Here is an 18489-nt window from a genome sequence, read left to right on the forward strand (position 1 = left end):
TAAACGAATTTTCCACAAAACAGAATAGCCTTTTTCCTCTCATTTAATGGTTTATACTTAATACTATAACTTCCTGTGGGATAGGCTGAACATAATGACTAAATTCTAATTTAAAGCTGCATTACTTAATAATTTACTTAATTCAAAGGCACCATCCATTCATTAATAGCTTGGTTGGAATTAAGGAAGGCAAACAAGTGTGTGATGATTGTAAACTGCATCCCAATCTCAGAAACGTTAAAATGTACTGGGGTGAAGCAGCCCAAGAGAATCTAGAATCCGATGTTGTCAAAAACCCAGGAAAGTCTGTATTAACAAAGCCTACATGTCCCCACACACACAAAGTTCCCCCATGCTGTCACCAGCACAAGAGTCCTCCATAATTTTCTAGGGTCAAATCTCCTGGAAATCACTGGCGATCACTGCCCTCCTTCCCATACCCTCTTTTCAGAGTTTCATGATGCATATTCACATATAAAAATATCTAAAGGTTGAGAAGTCTTCCAACAGACCTACCAGTTGAACTTGTCTTGAACTTTTCTACTGGCCCTTTGGGGAATAAACTTACTCAGTACATATTTTGAGAAATGTTAAAATAAACCAAGTTTCTTGGCTATAGTAATTATGAATATCTCTGTCCAAATATCTTGTCTTGTCAGAGTACAAGACCTATGAGGAAAGAAGTCCCATATCCTGAACTAACCACAGGATTCATCGCTTCCTTCCAAGGAAAGTAAAGACCCTTCCTTGTTATTTATTAGGTGGTGAAAAATGAACCATGAGAAAACAGGGAGAGCCATTACTTTTTCTGAGCAAACTTGTAAGCTGAGAACATTATTGAGCATTTATATTGCAGGATAATTTGACAAAAAAGACATTTTTACGGTTTTTAATTATCCCAATGATAAGATTAAAAATCCAGGAACTGTTTATTCAGATCCATCTTGGTAAAATAACTACATTCAATAAACAGAGAATACAGACAGCTTTAATTTTACATGTGGGCCAGGAGGATCCGTTTCTCCCAAAACATGTATCATCCCATATGTGGTGTGATTTATAATCCCCAAAGCATTAAAATTTGAATTGTGAGTCTTCTGTTTAGGATTCATTGGAATTCTGATCCTATAGTCTCACTAAAATAGATGCAGCCTAAAAGAAAATTCTCCACATTTTAAAGCCAGATGGCCTATATAAGCTAAATATTTTTTCATTGCTTGTTCAGAAGAAAATTCATGTTGGAAGGAGTGAATTAATTTAAGTAGACATGAGTTTAAGGGATCCTTAGTCATCAATCCCAAACTTAGGACTTTATTTAAAGAAAATGTATTTTTTAATTAAATTTAAAAAAATAACAAAAAAGAATATATATAAGAACCCTGGCACAGAAAACTTTTCTTTTAAAAAAATCCCCTAATGTTTGGTGGTGGGGGGATCCCTAAATTAAAACAATTCTCCTCCATTCCATGGTGTGACCAACTTTTTTTTTTTCTTCAAACTGAAAAATGAGATCTTTATTTGAACTAATTTCTAGAATCACCAAAAAAGATCTGATTATTTCAAATTCTCTGGTAATAAATATGCTATTGAAGAGTGAGAATCGTGATTTTCCTTTTGATTAAAAACAAAGCAACAAATCCAATTCTACCCTACCATTATTTTTTTTAAGATTTATTTATTTTAAAGACAGAGTGAGCACGCATGCATGTGAGTTGGGAGAGGGGCAGAGGGAGAGGGAGACCGAGTCCCCCAGAAGATCCTCCACTGGGCATGGACCCTGACACAGAATTCGAAATCCCAGGACCCTGAGATCATGACCTGAGCTAAAATCAAGAGTCAGAAGTCCAACCACCTGAGCCATCCAGATGCCCCCAATTTTACCATTTCTAGTCTTAGACTGAAGGACATGGACTCTAGCATGGAACATTCTCACACATTCTATACTTACTTTCTTTTCTCTTCTATTGATACAAATATATATAAATATGCATAGAAAGACTCCCCAGCAGCCCTGGGAGACATTAACCATACCGAATTATTCAGTTAAATGAAATAAAGAAACTAATAAAAAAGATAGCAACATTCTTCTCTTCCTCATATTTAACATCTCTGTTCTTTAAAATGAAAGCAAGTAGCTATACAGTAGCCTTGAACATGCCATAGAGCCAGCTTTTCTCTCCAGTACTCTAAGAACTGTTCAGCTATGCAAGACAGGACCTCTTCAAGTCATCGTTGAGTCTTAAACACCACGAGGATTAGGGGCACGGATTCCCCCAGGGCAGTCAAAATTCCATGTGCAACTTTGGATTCTCCAAAACATAACTGCTAATAGCCTCCTACTGACCAGAAGCCTTACCCTCAACATAGTCAATTAACACAAATTTTGTATATGGATTAATTATATGATGTATTCTTACAATTAAGTAAGCTAGAGAAAAGGCAGTGTTAAGAAAATCATGAGTCCTGTGCTGAATTTACTGAAAAAAATTCCTTGTAGAGGGGCGCCTGGCTGGCTCGGTCAGTAGATCATGAGACTCTTCGAGCCCCAGGTTGGATGTAGAGATTACTTAAAAAAGAAAAAAAAAATCCATACATCAGTGGACATGCAGAGTTCAAACCCATGCTATTCAAAGGTCAACACTATTCCCTACATGGGATAAAAATGTTGAAGGCATTTTCTTCTGAATGTTACCTGCACGTTGGTCCATTAGGCATTCAAAGTCAGTTTCTCAGCAAACAGTCTTAGAAAACAGACCATAATTTTGTTTAAGGCAAAGGTCTTCAAAGGCAGTCAGAGGCAGGTTGAGGATGGGAGACCCCAAACAAGCCCTTCTCTGTCCTAACAAGAGCACCTCTAAATGGAATCAGTTTAGTAAACTGAGTTTCCACATAAGATTATAAGAAACTTAAAAAAAAAAAAAAAAAAAAAAGACTGTGCAGTTTTAAAATAAAAATCTGAAAACCACAGTTTAGTGGAAGCAGGACACGCATGCAAGATAGGACTCACTCCTGCGTCAGGGTCAGGATTCTGGGTTGCATGACCCATTTGACCCATTTGCTGAGGCAATCCTTGTACCTATTACTTTCTGTAATGTACAGAAAGTGCCCCAACTGCCAGGGAAAAACTAGCAACATTTGCATGCCAAGAGCACATTTTTAAATGCCATTACTGACTCGAGTACTGATTCAGAGGGTGAAGCATTCACAGTCTGCCTACTGCAGGGCCGGCCCATAGTCAACACATGCACTAAAAGGGTGCCTATGATGGGCCCGGCATCGTGCCAGGAGCAGGAGGACGTTGTTGAACATAAACAGCACAGCCCCTGCCACCTAGAGGTCAAGTCTAATGGAAGAATGGTTATTAATCAAATATTACAAAGAACTGCCACATAATGAGCCCCTTCTGGGCATCAGGCACCAGTCTACCATCAGCTCATTTCATCATCAGCACATCTCTAAGGAGGAGGGGCTGTGACATCTCCATGTCCCAGAAGAGGCACTGAGGCACAGAAAGATCACAGGGCTGCTGAAAGGCCAAGTTTGGTTTGAGGTGCAGCCGAATGGCTTGAGATTCCAGGCTCTTAATCATCAGACCCTCTTTCCTCTCTTTCACACATTATTCTCAAACACCCAAAGCGTACCACTGAGGCAGGTTTTCAAAGAACAGACACGGGATGCTAAAAATCTATAATTTCCTAGGGATTTGACCTAAGTAGGGAGAACAGACCACAACTGCAGAAATGACATCTGAGCTAAAAGCTTAAGGAATGGGAGAGAAAAGGGAAGAGGTCAATGCACCTGCCAAGGGCAGCGGATTGGGGGGGAGTGCTGGTGAGCACAAGCACTCATAACCAGCCCATTGGACAGAGAGCACAGAGGCACGGAGTGGCAGAGAGCACTGGGGACAGTGGGTGGTAGGAGGTAAGAGGTGACAGGCATGTCAGGACCGTGCTGAGTAGGGCCCTGTAGACCACAGTAAACAGTTTTGTCTTCATCCCTAGACTAATAGGAAATCACTTCAGAGAGGTCCCTCAAGAGGTACAGGTGTTTCAAAAGTCCTCCCTGATGTACCCACATGTGAACCATGAGAACCTTCTAACCTGTCAGGACTAACTAGGCATGATCCTCCCTCACAGACTGACCAAGACAGAACCAACCCTGCATGTTCCTGAGGCACGCCTGCAGCCTACCGTGCACAGACCCCTGAGCACTGTGCTGGGGGTGGGGCGGAGGGGAGGGTGACTGCTCCAGCTAATCTCTCCCCAAGCTTCACCAGTGGGACAATCCATCACCTCCTCAGACTTCAGCATGGAAGGAGAACTTTGAGAATACAAACATTTTAAAAATGATGCCATTTCTCCTCAAAATCTTTCCTTCATTTGTGACTAGTAGAAGGAGACAGATACCGCATCGCATTACTGAATACCATGGGACATTTGTTCGCACTTAAAAGTATTTAGGTATTATTTCATGTAAATGTTGAGAAGGGGGGAAAAAAAAGTTTGTTTTTCTTATCTCTTGGGAATCAGGTTTACTTCCCCCCCAAAATTCTGCAAATTGACAGAACACTATGTATCTGTACTTACTTCAGTGTATATGGATTTAATTCCATAAGACTAACCACTGAACCCTGCCCAAGGGTAGAACTTTGAGGAACTCAGTCTTTCAATCAGAATCACTGGCACTAAAAACTGTAATTCCCCTGACAGTGATACAATACACATCACTCTTCTCCCCACCATCCTTTTCTCTATTCCTCCCTTACTAAAGAGAGATTGGAAACTTCTACTGAACCCAACATTTCTTTGGGGGGAAAAGAGCATAAAGATCTTGAATCCTAATAATCATGATCTTGCAAAGCCATCCATGCAGAGGAGTTTACAGCATGTCCAGAGGGATGGCATGGTTATGGACATGGCTTTAACCCAAAGAACCTAGATTCTGCTGAAGTCTAGCTTTGAGCAGTTGATCCCCCTGGGCTTCCGCAGCCACATCTGTAAAACGCATGATGTAATGCTCTCTACCTTACACTTAGGGTGAGTATTTAGCACAGGACCTAGCACCATAAAGGGGTGTGAGAGGGCTTTTTAAAAAAAATTCTTTATTGATTTTCTAAAAATCAGTGTAACTTTACCTAAGAAAATAACATCCACATTGGGTTGAAATCCTGCCCCTTCTAGTAAGACTGTTGCAAACAGAGATTCAGATGTTTCTTTTGCGGGAGAGCACATCATTAGCCCTTTATCAGAATGTGGGTGTATCACTAGATGTTTTAACTTCCCCTTAAAACCTTTTAAAATGTAGAAGGAAAGGGACATCCAACTATCTACAGAATATGCCACACCCTGACAGAACTCAGCTCACTAAAAGATCCCCTGGTCTCTTGCTCAAAAAGGCATGACCCAAGGAGAAGAAATCCCTACTGGTTCCCTGAAGTTTTTTAAGTAGGTTCTATGCCTACTGGGGCTTGAACTCATGACTCTGACCCTGAGATCAAGGGTCATATGTTCCACCAACTGAGCCAGCCAGGCACTCCTCCCCCACATTCTTGACATGACTTTAAAGGCTCAGGTTAAGTCAGTACCATCAAATCTTCTCCTGTCATTAGAAAGTGTGGGTGGAGAAGGGAGGCAGAGAGAGAGAAGAAGGAATGCCAAGTGGACTCCATGCTCAGCGCAGAGCCCAATACAGTGCGCAATTTCAAGACTCTCATCCTGACCTGAGCTGAAACCAAGAGCTGGATGCTTAATCCCCTGAGCCACCCAGAGGAGTTTTAAAACTCCAAGAGGAGTTTTAAATAAAGGGGATAATTTCGGATTAATCCTATTTAACTTACTAAACTAATTTTATGCCAAGATGGTATTATAAGAAGTTTTGAACAATTACCTTTTAAACAATTACCTTTAAAATTTTTTAATTTTTATTATTTTTTTTAATTTAAACAATTACCTTTTAAAAAATTACCTTTTAAACAATTCCTTCTTCGGTCCATTTATTTCTTCAAACCAAATTCCCACTCTTTCCATGCTGCAAAGTTTTAGAAAATGCTCTACTTTAAAAGCAGTCTAGTCTTTGCTGCCTTTCAACTGTATGTTCTTTGTTTTTCACAGAGAACAGAAAACCATTGATAATCCCTCAAGAAACTTCTGACAGGATAGGAAAATGCCTGATGAGTCCAAAAGCCCCCAATTCCCAAGACATAGAAGCAAGAGAAGTTGGGGGGAAATTTTAAATACCAGTAATTATCATTTCTCAAATTGCAAGAAAAACAAATGCCTCAAATACCATTATTCATTTAAGTTTTCTGACAACCCGACATTTATCTGCTTTGGTCTTATATTATAGAAATGTCTCTTATTATATTCATTTTACAGAGACTGAGTACTTTTAATACTAATGAGATACATGTTCCAGAGTTGATCCTTTTCTTTAAAAAAAAGTTGAAAGAGCTGAAGCTATTATGTTGATTGCACACCAAAGTGTATTACCATAAATGATGCAAAAGGAAATTTAACAAACAGGTAAAATGCACTTGAAAGTGGTACTTCTTTGCTCTCAAGGTGCTGGTCACAAGATATGCACCAAAACTAAAAAAATCCATCCCCACACAGATAGCCAGTTTCTTCCATAAAGTTCAATTGAAATCAAACAGTAATTAAAGCACTTAATTTGTATGAGCACTGTTCCAAGATTAACTAAAGGGCTGAGGGGAGCTGGAGGCGGGCAGATCAATTAGGAACCCATTAAAATATGATTGGAAGAGAGAGAGATGGTAACAGCTCTGAGGTTGGGATACAGAGTGGAAATGGAGAAGAGGGATTGAGAGAACAAACAGGACTGGGGAAATAATATGGAGAAGAATATTTCCAGGCTTAAAAAAAAGGCAATGGTGGGCAGACCATGAACCCTTCACTGACAGAACAAGTGGAAGAAGGAGCAGTTTGATGGGAATGAATTCTTTAGAAACATGGAGTTGAAGGCACTTGCACATGAAACCTCACCTCGGGGAATTGTGGGTAACAACACTGGAGCCGTATCAGAAGCAGAGATGTCATTTTGGGAGACAGTTATGGAACCTTAGACTCAGAACAGGAAAAAGTCATCTCCATCAATTCCGCTGCTTTTTTCTCACTAAAGCCAGCAGTGACACAATCTGGCCAGGCACCGTGTCTGCTTGCCCAGCCCTCAAGAGAAAGGAAGTAGACGAAGCTGACAAAGGGCCGTGAGGGTCAACCCTGACCACACCAACACCAAAGGCGAGACTTCCTTCTGGTATAGGAAGCTGAAATAATTTTCATCATTAAGTTTATTTTTACACCCAGGGGAAAATGAGCATGTATTCACATTATAGTAATTTGAGAAATTCAGAACTAATGAAAAAGGAAGCCTCAGAATCTTAAATCAACTAAGGATGGATGGATCATAAATAGTAACAAGAATGGATGAAGCCCCAAAAGGCATCTGTTATGCTCATATATAATAAATTAAAACAAACAAACAAACAAACAAACAGTCATGTTTATAGACCAATTTTAGAGGGCTAAATTAATGGCTAGTTTTGGAATGTTCTGGAAATTCCACAATGTTCATTTTCATACCATTTGTGCATTGATTAATGATTGGATAATAAAATCATTAACTACATCATCCAAACAAACATGAGGCACAGGAGGCTCAATTTCGCAGGTGCAACACTCTCAACAAAATACAATTCCAATTTTTAAATAGCATTATTTAAATAGTAAACACAGGGACTCTTACAATGCGCTCAGTTAGCTGCCATTTCCCACCTCTAGAAGTTGGCTCATGCCATAAAAAGACACTATACTCCTTTGATATAGGCCAATCACTCGGAGAAAAGGGGGGAAAAAAGTAACAGTAAAATAACAGCAGCAACTGAGGAGGCATTTACCGTGTGCTGGGTGTTAGGCCAGGGACTCTGTATTCATTAATCTTTCAAACTTCACAGCATCACTATCTGTTAGGTATCTTGTGATGCCCGTTGAACAGATGAAGGAATTAAAGGTCAGGGAAGATTAAGCAACCCAGTTACTTAAATATATTCCCCCTTGGCTAATAGGACATATGCCAGAGGGTCTGAAAAGCCTTATTTTCCTAATGGATCCTTTATTTATGTGCAAAATAGCAAATAAACATTAAATTCGACATAAAGACAGAACAGATTTAATACTGTGGTTATTACTTTGAAACCCAAGCTATACAGCCTCACCAGAAAAACCACACCAGCAAAGCTGCCAGGGGCTGAGTTGGAGAAGCAAGTGTGTGCTCAGAACCAAAGCCGGCAGAGAAGTAAGTGGATGGGCTGTATCCTGGAACCCAGGTGGCCTGTTAATAGTGAAAAGGTGAAGGGGACCAGTTTAGTGGTCATTTACATACATGCTTAGATAGCGACTTCTTGGGCTTATCCCAAACAGCTCAAGCGCACAAACCTCATGTTCTTCTAGTGTAAACTAAAAGGAAGTATTAATGGCATTAACCTCCCTGCTCTGTGGTCAGTATTATGCAGGGAACATACACACTAAGGAGTTAGCATAAAAACTAGCATTCAGGGGCATCTGGGTGGCTCAGTTAGTGAAGCATCTGCCTTTGGCTCAGGTTATAAGCACTAGGTCCTTGGATCAAGCCCCATGTTGGGCTTCCTACCCAGTGAAGAGTCTGCTTCTCTCTCTCCCTCTGCCCCTCCCTTCATTTGTGCTCTTGCTCTCAAGTAAATAAGTATAATCTAAACAAACAAACCAACCTAGCACCAATTCACTCAACAGTACAGCTGTCATCATCATTATTACTTGCATTCATGACTTCACAGTGGCAGGTATAGAAAAACAAAACAAAACAACTGTGAAGTCAGTCATAGCAATCTTCAAACTCCAAGCTTCTCATTTAGGTAGTACCGCACCACCGATGTAACATACCTTGAACTTCATTGTTCTTAGGGATAAAATATATAAATAAAAATACTCCCCTTGTAAGAGGCAGAGAAATAGAGCCAATGTATCAAAAGTTCCAGACAAAGACTCTAGAACATAGGAAGTTCCATTACTGTTTGCATGAAGATGCTATAAACACTAAAACCAGGCAACAACTGTGGGTCACAGAGGAAATAAATGCAAAAGGTAAATATAAACAAACCCAGGCTTAGGTAAAGATGGACCTTATTTGAAACGATGATGGCAGTAAGGAGAGGGGGACGATGGTGATAGGAAGAAGGAGACGAATGCGGCAGGGAGAGAGCTCTTGTCTCTAAGGTCAGGCAGAAAGGAATTTTCTTTTCTAGGGAGGGGCAAACACATCTAGAAAGACCCAGGCTTAGGAAAATGGGATGAGCGCACAGCATGACTGAGCAACTGACGAGGTAAAGGGTTTCCCTGAGGTCAGCCAGTTCTCAGGAGCTGTACTGCATTCTGAAGATCAAGGACTGGGGAAAATTCCTGGCCTGGGAGAGAGGAGAGATGCTTGGCTTCAGGGTGGTCAATTTAAGTCAGCAAGTATTTGTGGGTTTTTGTTGTTGTTGTCGTTGTTGTTTTGTTTCTTTAATTTACTTACTTGCAATAGAGAAAGAGAGAGAGAGCATAGAGGCAGAGGGAGAAGCAGGCTCCCACTGAGCAGGGAACCAATACAGGGTTCAATCCCAGGATCTGGGGACCAAGACCCAAGCTGAAGGCATAAGCTTAAATGACTGAGCCACACAGGTGCCCCATCAACAAGTATTTGGACAAAGGGTACAAACATTTCAGACAAAGGAGGGGAATGTGGGAGGGGTCTGTGTCCTAGGAGAGGGGCACCCATTAGTCATATGTAAGCCAACTGGGCAAGAGTGGTTCTTTGCAAGCCTTTTTCCTCAACACAAGGGTAGCAGATTCCTTTATCTATTGCTGTTTTCCAAGAACAGAGTTCATGTAAAAATTAGTATTAATAAAAACAAAACTATACCTGTAGAGTTCAGTGCTTTTAAGGAAAGAATCTACTGTGATATCAAATTCAAAAAATCACCTTTCTTTTTCCTATGAAAGAAACACAAAGAAGGGTTTAAAAAAAAAAAAAAAGAAGAAAAATAAAGTCTGTCCTTAATCCATAAAGAGGGGAAAGATGATTCTAATTGCTTGAGGATTTTAGATTTTTATTTTTTCATTTCTTTGAATGCAACGTCATTGCTTAGAATGTTTCACACATAATCTCAAGCATAACAAAAATCAGAAAAATGGCTGGTCCACAAAATGAAGACTACAAAGAGAATTGGCAAATATTTCACTCCTTTCCTATTATTATCTACTCCTTTGCTCTGAAGAGAGATGCAGAAAGGGAATTTGAATGTTTATGTTCATCTTGGAGTTTCTAAGAGAGTTAGGTCTCCTATTGAATCTCCTTTGATAATCATTAGCTCATGCCTACTGAACGTACTATCTTGTGAGGTATCAGCCAGCCACGTTATGCAGTAGTAACTGGAGGTCTCTCTGCAGAGCCCAGAAAGGGCACTCCTATTGTTAAAATGTTTCATAAAAATTTTGTAATCTACAGCTACTGCAAGGACTATGACATTACTATTCTGATATATAGATTTCATGCCAAAGATGTTTTGTAATAATCGGTATAGGTAAGCAAATGTAAACACACAGAGAAAATAAACATGCCTGTTTCAGCAATCAGGTAGAGCACATACTAATTATTTTTGTCTCCGTGGGTAGGAGGCTGAAAGTCGGATTTAACGATCAGTCTACAGTGTAAAATGACTTAATCTGAGCTTCCCTAACAAAAGTACAGCACAAGATTATTTTCTACTCTGTTCATGGTATGAATGAGAGGTGAATTATCTTGGTTGAGTTCAAGTTCCATATACTCACTTCAGAAAGCCAAAAGTACACACAACACACACAAGGACATAGGTTCTTGGTTGGGTATAACGTTAGGAATTTGGACCTCGTTGCAGAAATTTAAAAAGAAACAAAGTAATAACAAATAATAGTAATAAAAACAATTAGAGCAACAACAAAAATTATGGCCCTGAGGTACTGACCTGCCAGGCACTGGGTGACCACTTATTTTACTACCAAATTTAATCCTTCCAACAAGCATTAATCTTATGATCCTCATTTACACATGAAGAAATAAGATGGAGAGTGAAAGTTACACAGGTACTGAGAATGGGAATCAGAAATTGACCCCAGGCAGCGTGAATGCACAGCCGGCACCATTCACAATAATTGGGTTTAATGACCTCGGTCCTGTCCTGGTCGATATATCAGAGAATAATCTTAGTCAACAAATTCAAGAGTAAGGGAGTCAAGCAGATTAGAATGAACTTCATTTATTGAAAACACATTAGGTTTTTATAGGATGCTCTCACCTCCAATCCATGATGCCTAGCCATGATTATCATCACAGTTCTTAACGCCTCTTTCAGCAAAGAAATCAAACTCTATAAAGAGAGTAGAATGAGATCTGACAAAAGCATTAGAATGATGGTGATGATGATGATCAGAGGCACAGAAGCATCAACAGCAACAAGAATGCCAATAAGACCACCACCATTTATGTACCAGGTCCCATACTCTTACATGTAAGGCATATAAAAGGCATTACAGAAAGCCTTTCCTCCCTACCTTGTTGCATGGTCCTTCACATACCCTGCAAAATGTCTTACACACAACACGCACTCTTTTTTTTTTTTTTTTTTGCATTAACAAATAAATGAATAAAAGAAAGAGCATATTGAAGGTATCAGGAAATTATTCATAAGACATGCTCAAAATTCCCAATGACACAGAGAATACAATCACACCACATATCAAATCCAAGCCACATGCCATGGAGTGCACTATTGAAATGAAATGCAATGTAACTATTGTTTTGGGAATAAGACACAGGATCCAGTAAAAGACATTGTATTAATTATATTGTTTTCCATAGAACTTTTCTAAGGTTGCCCAGGACAACAAGACTGTAGAGCACTCATGATGAAACTGTCAAAGAGAACTAGACTTGAGGGACCTTTGGGAGAAAAGAGATTTGAAAATAATGTACTGCCTGCCCATGGTTCAGACGTGCCTGTCTCTGTAAGTATGACCACATTATTGATTCTCCAAGGAAGAAAGGAAATATGACTTTGTCCCTTAACTGACATCAAAGTTATAGTGCTATGCAACACTGCCCCAAAGTATTTGCAAATATTTTTATTCAGATACAAAAGCTGAGTGTCCTAGAGGACATAAAGTTAATTGGTCCAAAATGCAGGGGTCAGGAGGCACTAAAAATCTGTGTAGGGAGGTTGAAGGGGGTGGAATAGTAAATATTTGAAAGAGACAAGGCACTAGCATCAAAGACTTTGAAATTCTCTGGAAAAAAAATGAGGGAGTCAAAGATATTTTACCTTCTCATACACAGACCCTAAACTCTGATCAGTAATGGCAGTGAGATCACAGAAAAAATAAATAAGTCTCTCTCTCTAAGCTGAAGATATGAATATTCCAAAGAACAGTTTCCCTATCAAAAGTCGTTTGTCTAAGACTTTTTGACCAGCATGAAGTAGCACAGTAGAGGATATATTTCTGTGTACCCATCAGTGAATATTCTTGTTATAATGGCTATCTCTATAAACTAATATATGCTGTCAACTCTAATGGGAACTGAAAAAGGCACAATTTCCCAAATATGATAGAAGGTACAATAAATATTTACAGGATACTTAAAATGAGAGTGTATATAATCAAAAATAAAAAGTACATGACTCAAAGCTAGAATCTCCAATAGGAAATTTTATTTGGTTTTGTTTGGTAATTAGAGGAAGAAAGATCAAGCCATATGTCAGATGCAATTTAGTTTTTTAAAAGCATCATCTAATCGTAAAATAGAGGGTCTCAAAGAGTTAGAGCTGAACAGATCATAAAAAGCATACATTTCCATGCACTGCAAACATCCCAATCCTTTGAACAATTCCCCCAAAGCTGCCTAACATCAAACATCAGTTACTTTAGAATCCATCAGCAAATTTAGGATGCCTCCGAAGGGGCCTGACAGGTTAGGCAAAGAAAGCACTGTACACCATCGGTTCTTTCAGCGCTGTCTAAAGATCTATAGGTCAGAGAAGGGCAGGCTCTGCTGTTTCCTCCATTAATTATTTAAGGTAATATTCTGGATGCAAGCAAATCCTAACAACTTCAAATATAAACCCTTTTATGCCTCAAAGATATGCTTTCAATAAACAAATCAAAACACTTCTCAAAAAGGAAAATCTGATGATGCATATTTTATCTTTCAATGGGCCTCCCTGTACAAACAAATTTGGATTTTATCACATATTTTGGGTCAACTTACGACTACAAATGAGAGCCTTTCTCTCATTTTTTGCACACACTCTACTCCTATCACCCATCAGCCAACCTGTCTACCCTAGTGACCTAGATACAGCTGATAGAAACCTTTTGGTAAATATGTTTACTGTAACTAGTAATAATGACTGAGTTTAAGGGTTCTTTAACCTAGTTTTGTTATTTTATTTTTATTATGGTGAATTTCAAGCATATACAGAAGTAGACTAGTAACATCAATCTTGACATACAACCTTGCCAAAATGACCAACTCATTGCCAATCTTGGGCCACAGCCAATCTTACCCTAATTCACTCTCCAATTTCTTTGGAAGCAAATCAGTCATCACATAATTTCGACTTACATACTTCCAGATGTGTCGCTTTAAAAAAACAAGGACTTAAAAAACATTTCTAAAAAGATCCTAAAAAATTAACATATTAACAATATTAATATGTTTTAAAGGTCTTGTAAAATACCAAAAACAATGACAAAAACAATGTTAACTATCTAGTGATTAAATTTCCAATTTTCTCATATATATCTTAAGTACAAACTTAATTCTTTAAAAAAGCATTAGCATCACTAGTTTTGTTTTTAAGCTACAACTTCTCAAAAAGTTAATTTAAATGTGAGTTAATTGAAATCATTCTTCTATTGCTCTTTCAGAGAGATCACAAAATTGAAGTATGTGTCGTCAGGTTCCAGAAACATCAGGAAGGACTGAGACAGTCAAATGATTTCTAACCAAGTAACTGTACCACAAGCAAATTGGGTCACCATAAACACCATGTAAATGATAATAAGAGTTAATATTTGTTAAGGATGTTGTATGCCTGATCCTTGGGCCAATCTCACTACCACCCCTAGAAAGGTTTCATGGCTTGAGCAAGGGGCACCCAGTGAGGAAGGGGCAGAATAAGGGACTTGAGGCAAGTCAAACACCTGAATTCCTGTCACGGACACTGTACTCAAGACCTGGGGGACACCAACGTGAGAGCTCCATGAAGGGAGGCAAAAGCGGGAAGAACATTCTGAGCAGGTTGCAAAAGCTGCTTAAAGCAGAATGAGAAACTAAGGCTCATGGCTACTGCAATTTTATAATTACCTTTCTTTTTTTCAAGTATAATTACTGCTCAGAGTTGGAAACATAAAGGTGGAAATACTATGCAAGTAGGGATCCACGCACAAAAATAACCATGAAGAAGCCTAGGTTCTGCTCACCTGCGCTGTCACATTCCTTCAAGAGCATTCGGAAGACAATGCAGATGTGAAGTGTAGCAATTAATAGGTACAGTTACATACTTCTACAGGCTACACATAATCCATTTTGAATTCACCTCTCAATTATTTCATGCCTGGGGTTTTCTGTGATGCCTGCCTATCTCAAACATGTTAATGGAGAGAAGTAAGCCTATCGTAAAGTCAAAACACTTCATCATCATGTTTTATAGTACAAAAGAGTGAGTCCCGAGTTCAACTCGTTCTCTCACAATTCAGAGATGATAAAGTCTTAATGCCAAGCCACTTATGCAGTAAGCTTGACTCCTATTCCCATCTCCCCTTTTCCATCATCCCAAAGATATAACCAGGTAACAAAGTTCAAGTTCATTTCCCAGAAAATCCATTTCTGCAACTAAAGCATAGGGAATGTGGATGGGCATTCTAAGTGCCTGTTAAAATTTAAAAAAACAAAAACAAAAACAAACAAACAAACAAAAAAAAAACGAGTGATTAGAGGTTCTTTATTCAGATATTTACTAGACCCTCTGTGAAGCCAACATTCTGTGATCCAAGTACAAGTGTTCTGTGAAGGAAGGAAAGGCTAGAAAGAAAACCCAGACAAAGCCCCTGGAGCTGCTCAAAACATAAAGATGAGAGCACATCCATTTAATTTAAATGCAAAGCTTTACTAAGAGATCAAGAAACCAAAGCAATGCTGGGGGTAGGGGGCGTGGTGGCAGACTTGTCAAACATTTACTTAGCTCTTATGATTGAATTTAAAGGTTCTATTTGAGATGCTCAGTGTATCACCATACTTACTAAGTCCCAGGTATGTTTCCCAGCAGTGTTTCAGACATGGTTAGCTCAGTCCCGGCCCTAGGACAGATTTTGCTGTTACTTGTTTCCTTTCACTTATGCAGTTTAGGGGACTTCATACCAAGATTGAAAGATACTTTTCCCTTTTATCTTATTATTCCAAGTAACCTTTTACTTATTCAACATTCATTGTAGGCCCATTCAGATGTCACATCTATTAAAGCGAAGGGCTTCTAGAAGCTTGAAATGTTGGGGGAATGGGGTTTTGCAGGACCTCTGCAGAGCAGGGGGTGAGTTCTATGATTGCTGGATTGCAGGAAAGTATAGGGGAGGATGCAGGACTGCTAGAACAATAGGTCTGGGAGCATTCCTGGGAACTCCGGGCAATGGCTATGTACAATAGAAATATTTTGATATTTTAATAACCAGTATGACTAAATCAGCATTTATGACTACACAGAATCTTGGCAATCCTGTGTTGTCTAGTATTACATAAACAAGTCCAAGTCTCATATGCAGGCATCTCTCTAAACAATATGGTTAATAACCAATAAATACCATGTGAGTTTTATATAAACAGAAAGAACAGGCTATCTTGGATGTTTCAGAAGTTCTTGTGGAAAACACAGAAAATAGCTCATGTGTAAAGATTCTAGAAAAAAGCTCTTCCAATTTACTTTCTCCGGTACACCAAGCATTACTATTCCACATATGGTGGTTGTTTTGTTGATCACAAATACGTAACGATATTTAACTCTCATTCAAGTTCAAAATATCAAAAGATTTAAAAAAAAAAAAAAATCTCGGGTAGAAGAGCCAGAAGTAAAATCAAAATAGAAACTTCATGTCAACTTTTTGTGTCAAACATGAAACTATAAATATTTCCCTGAGTAACTACATATAAAGTTTAATCCACCTTCAGAAGTCCTTCCATTTTAACTCATGGATCCCACACTTCCTGCTACACAGAGGACTTCCAAGGTGGGAGAGAGACACAGGGGTTGGACTAGATGATGTGAAATGGCTTGGGATCTCGAAGAGAAAACAAGAACAATGCTGAGAGGGCATTAGGGAAAAAATAAACACGTTGTCAGTGTGCATAATATACAACAAGTAACATCAGTTAGAAAAAAAAAAATCTTATTATCTTCCTCCAGTAAATATCATTATTAATCATTTCCCTCCAGAACAGGTAGAGTTCTAAAATAATGCTACCTATTCATTTCAACCTCTTTTTCCTCAGAGGTATGGGTCCTGATTGGAAAATCTAAAAAATCAAACTCAAGATACAACTTGAGTTAGGTACCAAATTATCCTTAGAAGGCATAGAAAAAAACATGCAATCTCATTAGAAAGTGTGTGCTTGCACTTTCCATTTCTTAGAAAGCAATCAAAGCCCTGGCTTGCAACACTGTCCAATTTAATGGAGCATTAGTTAAACTCTTTTTTATCAGTGTTTGAATTTTGAAAAGCACACTGAATTAAACAAGGACACCAAGACTATGATCAAATTGGAGTTTCCTTGAATCTAGCTTATACCTTTTTGGTCCGAACAATATGTAGCACTGACCCCACAAACATTAACTAAAGTCACCTGTGCCCACTCACTAATCACTCACACCTGCTTCTACTATTCTACTGCTCAGATACTGACCAGAACATCTGCTCACTTCAGATAAAAATTCTGCGCACATCTAAATTACATAACAGGCTTTTAAACCATTATTGTGAAAGGCGAAGCAGTCAATATGCTAATTTTTGAGGCTTTCTGCCTAATTTTCATTAGCTTACCCTAATTTCTTTTTCATCTTTGGGAAAAGGGCCTGTGCCTATTTTCATCGGCAGAAGATGACTATGCTCACAGACGGCTATAAAGTATGACAACCCTTCCTATTTCAAATTTTCCAGACACAAAACAAGGGCATCAAACTGAAGTCAGCTCCTTGTAGTCAGTCATTTTCTCTCCTCTGCTATGTATATGAGTATATGTATACGCGTGCGCACGCGCGCGCACACACACACACACACACACACACACTGGCTCTCAGTTCTCTTCAAATTTAAGTAACAGTGGAAAGTAACCCTTTCAGCTTTCACATTTAGTAAGTTTACTTTTAACCAAAATGGGCAATGAATTTCACAATATAAAGACATGGCCAAATTCTAAAACTCCGAAACAAATCAAGGCAAAGGACAATCTTCTACTAGCAACTAGGCAATTACAGGCTAAGATGAATAATACTCATAATGCTTTTGTGAATGATTTTGTGATATGGTTTTAGCCACTCTTACTTGGTTGTATGTATTAAGCCCCCCAAATTGTAAGTTACTATTTTCATAATATCTGGTAGTTAAAATACTACATGAGACACCACTACTGCCCCCCCAACCCCTCTCACTTTAAGCAGATAACAAAAATGTGATGTATCATAAAATGAGCCAACTACTGAACTCAAATTGTGTACCAGATGTGTATTTTATTCTCAGATAAAAAGATATATTTACCCCAGCGACCCATCACTGATTTACCATAATTATCCCCATTTTAGAAAAAAACAGAAACTGAGGCTGAGAGAGCTATATCTATTTCCACAAGGTTACAACCCTAAATACTCAAGCCCAGAATACTCAAAACCTCTCATTCTCACCAGACTTGAGCAGGGGAGGAATTCAGGTGGGGACCTCAATCACCTCTCACTTGATTTGCATAAAGACAAATCTGATTAAGGTTTCACCTCTTTAAAAAAAAAAAAGAAAAAAAAAGGAGGTTTCACCTCTTCTCTCTTACTAATGTGTGCATATGGGTATTAATAACAGCTAGCTTACTTAGCACTTTCTATGCTCTGAGCCCTTCTCATGACTGAACTAATTCTCCAAACAACCCTATAGGGTAGATATGATTGTTACACTATTTTGTAGGTGAGGCTACAGGTCCCAAGATGTTCAGTGACTTGCCCAGGCAGCAATTTCAGGCCTCTCATTAAAGCATTCTGGCCACAGGGGTCCATGCTTTGACCCCTGCACTACATTATCCTCAACCTCTGAAAATAAAACATTAGAAAGCAAAGGAAGAGAAATAAAAGACCCCGAGAAGTGATAAGCTGGATCTCCAAACCTGAAAAGCACA

General features: G+C 38.8%; 1 protein-coding gene and 1 long non-coding RNA gene across 14 annotated transcripts in view; one reads left to right on the plus strand and one right to left on the minus strand.

Annotated features, from left to right (window-relative positions):
* FHIT (fragile histidine triad diadenosine triphosphatase) overlaps positions 1-18489 on the minus strand; it is a 1430768-nt gene that overhangs the window by 727357 nt on the left and 684922 nt on the right. The window lies entirely within an intron of this gene.
* LOC131824085 (uncharacterized) lies at positions 8903-14142 on the plus strand. Its single transcript, XR_009350743.1, has 3 exons — positions 8903-9134; positions 11926-12071; positions 13992-14142. It is a non-coding gene; the product is annotated as an uncharacterized LOC131824085 (long non-coding RNA).

Source organism: Mustela lutreola, chromosome 2 (genome assembly GCF_030435805.1).
Source record: "Mustela lutreola isolate mMusLut2 chromosome 2, mMusLut2.pri, whole genome shotgun sequence".
Classification (NCBI taxonomy): Eukaryota; Metazoa; Chordata; class Mammalia; order Carnivora; family Mustelidae; genus Mustela; species Mustela lutreola.